The following is a 3,742-nucleotide window of genomic DNA, read 5'->3' on the forward strand; positions in this document are numbered from 1 at the left end:
TTTTATTATCTCCATTTTACAGATAAGGAAACTGAGGCAGACAAAGGTTAAGTCACTTTTCTAGGATTACAAACTAGTTAAGTGCCTGAGTTTGGATTTGAACTTTGGATTTCCTGATGGCAGGCCCAGCACTCTATCCACTGTGGCACCTGTTTGCCTGGAGTAGGGGAATGAATTACCAACGTTTAGTTACAATCACCAATACTATGTGAGAAGTAAAGAAGCATAAAACAAAATATTTATTTGAGGTCAGAGGGAGAAGGCCTCCATCAGCTAAGAGAATTATGGAAGTCTTTCTGGAGAAGGTGGCATTTGGGCAGATTTCAGTGGCTGTGTAAAACGTGTGAGAGAGAGGGTTTGTTTCAGATCTAGGGAACAGCCTGAGGAAAGCTAAACTTGTAGGATGGGACAAAGACTTGTCCAGTTTGACTACAGTATAGAGCATATGCAGAAGATTAATGTGAATTGAGGTTAAAACATAATACAGTTTGGTGGATTGTACGGTGGACCAGGAGTCTTGCCTTTAAATTCTGCTCTGACACTAGGCTATGGTCAGGTCAATACATTAAAATATTATTTAGGCAATAATTTGGAAGGGGGAAAGAGTGGAAATAAGGAAACTGGTAAAGAGGTTATTGACATAGCAAAATGGGTCTTTTCATAGGGTATTACAGAAATGAAACTGACAGGAGATGGTAACTGACTATATATAAAGTGATGCTCAAAGCTTACGAGTGTTGTAGGATGAGACAATTGTGGTGCCACAGACAGAAATAGGGAAGTCAAGAGGAGGAATGAGTACGACTTCAGTTTTAGACACGTTGAATTTGAAGTACTGGTGGGTCATCTAAGTAGAGGCATCCTGTGGCAGCTGGAGAAGAAGTTTTATTGCTCAGAAGAAAGGTCAGGACTGGGGTGACAGACTTGGGAGCCACCCGCACAGAGGTAGTATTTGAAGCCATTGGAGTGGATGAAATCATCACAGGAAATAAAGTAGAGAGGTAAGAGAAGAATGCCTACCCACCTTTGGGGAATACCCACATTAGGAGGAAATGAAGATGAAGAGCAGGATAAGGAGCAATTAGGCAAGCCTAGTGAGATGTTTTTGAAGTTGAGGGAGGAGATATTCTCCAGCAGAAGTGGGGTGGATAAACAATATCAAAAGCCATTGAAAGGTTATAGGGCTTTAAAAATAAATTGCTGTCTTTTGTTTTTATATTACATATAATCCTCATCCCCTACTCAGAGAGCGAACCTTTGTAACAAAGAATATAAAAGAGAAAACCAAAAGTACATCAGCAAACCTATCTCAAACATTGAGTTGACCAGCATATGCAATGTTTCATGCCTATGGTCCCTTCTTCTTTAAATAAAGGAGGGAGAGCTAGTTACACATCTTTTCTTGTGGCCAAGCTTGGTCATAATTACACATCGGTTATTTTCTGGATTTTTTGTTTGTTTTTGTTGCTGTTCTTTCTTTCTTTTTTTTTTTTTGGTTGTTAATAAATTTATTTTTAGTTTTCAACATTTACTTCCACAAGATGTTGAGTTCCAAATTTTCTCCCCATCTCGCCCCTCCCCCACCCCAAGATGGCATGCATTCTGAGTACCCCTTCCCCTAGTCTGCCTTCCCTTCTATTTCTTCCCCCGTTCTCTTATCCCTTTCCCCTTCTATTTTCCTGTAGGGCAGGATAGATTTCTGTAACCCATTTCCTGTATTTCTTATTTCCCAGTTGCATGTGAAAACATTTTTTTAAAACACGTGTTTTTAAAACTTTGGGTTCTAAATTTTCTCCCTTCCTCCCTCCACACCCACCTCATTGAAAAGGCAAGTAACACAATATAGGCTATACATGTGCAGTTATGCAAAACACTTCCATAGTAGACGTGCTGTGAAAAACTAACTCTATTTCCCTTAATCCTATCCCGCCCCCTCATTTATTCTATTCTTTCTTTTGACCCTGTCCCTCCTCAGAAGTATTTGCTTCTGATTACCCCTTTCCCAATCTGCCCTCCTCTCTATCATCCCCCTACTCTCTTGTCCCCTTCCCCCCCTATTTTCCTGTAGGGTAAGACAGATTTCCATACCCAATTGAGTGTGTATGTTATTCCCTCCTTAAGTCAAATCCTTGAGAATAAGATTCACTCATTCCCTCTCACCTTCCCCCATTTCCCCTCTACTGTAAGAGCCTTTTCTTTTCTGTTTTTTTGTGAGATAATTTACCCTGTTCTACCTCTCCCTTTCTCCTTCTCCAAGTATAATCCTCTCTCACCCCTTAATTTTATTCTCCAGATATGACCCCTTCATTTTCAACTCACCCTGTGCCCTCTATCTACCTATCTATCTATCTATACATACATATAATTTTTTCCCTCCAACTACCTTAATACTGACAAAGGTCTCATTAGTTACAAATATCATCTTTCCATGCAGGAATGTAAACAGTTCAACCTTAATAAGTCTCTTATGATTTCTCCTTCTTGTTTACCTCTTCATGTTCCACTTGAGTCTTGTATTGGAAAGTCAAATTTTCTATTCAGCTCTGGTCTTTTCATCAAGAATGTTTGAAAGTCCTCTATTTCACTGAATGGCCATTTTTTTCCCCTGAAGAATTATACTCAGTTTTGCTGGGTAGGTGATTCTTGGTTGTAATCCTATATCCTTTGCCCTCCGGAATATTATATTCCATGTCCTGCAGTCCCTTAATGTAGAAATTATTAAATCTTGTGTTATCCTGCTTGTGTTTCCACAATACTTGAATTGTTTCTTTCTGGCTGCTTGTAATATTTTCTCCTTGACCTGGGAACTCTGGAATTTGGCTACAATATTCCTAGGAGTTTTCCTTTGGGGATCTCTTTCAGGAGGTGATCGGTGGATTCTTTCAATTTCTATTTTGCCCTCTGGTTCTAAAATATCAGGGCAGTTTTCCTTGATCATTTCTTGAAAGATGATGTCTAGGCTCTTTTTTTGATCATGGCTTTCAGATAGTCCAATAATTTTTAAATTCTCTCTCCTGGATCTATTTTCCAGGTCAGTTGTTTTTCCAATGAAATATTTCACATTGTTTTCTAATTTTTCATTCTTTTGGACTTGTTTTACAGTATCTTGATTTCTCATCAAGTCACTAGCTTCCAATTGCTCTATTCTAATTTTTAAGGAAGTATTTTCTTCAGTAATCTTTTGGACTTCCTTTTCCATTTGGCCAATTTTGCTTTTTAAAGCATTTTTCTCTTCATCGGCTTTTTGGACCTCTTTTGCCATTTGAGTTAGGCTATTTTTTAAGTTGTTATTACCTTCAGTATTTTTTTGGGTCTCCTTTAACAAGCTGTTAACTTGTTTTTCATGATTTTCTTGCATCACTTTCATTTCTCTTCCTAGTTTTTCCTCTACTTCTCTTACTTGCTTCTCAAAATCCCTTTTGAGCTCCTCCAAGGTCTAGGACTGATTCATATTTTTCTTGGAGGCTTTGACTTTGCTTTCTTCTTCTGGTTGTATGTTTTGATCTTCTTTGTCACCAAAGTAAGATAATATAGTCTGACTCTTTTTGCGCTGCTTGCTCATGATCCTAACCAATTCCTTGAGTTTTAAACTCTTTGTTAAGGTAAGAGTCTGCTTCCAATGTGAAGAATGTACTGTCCCAAGCTTTGGGGTTTTGTACAGCTGTTTTCAGAGATACTTCTAGGGACCTGTAAATTTTCAGTTCTTTCAAGGTGCTATGATAAGGGGCGAGGTGTATCCTCT

This window comes from Vombatus ursinus, unplaced genomic scaffold, assembly GCF_900497805.2.
Source record: "Vombatus ursinus unplaced genomic scaffold, bare-nosed wombat genome assembly UNPS02014784.1, whole genome shotgun sequence".
In the NCBI taxonomy this organism is placed as follows: domain Eukaryota; kingdom Metazoa; phylum Chordata; class Mammalia; order Diprotodontia; family Vombatidae; genus Vombatus; species Vombatus ursinus.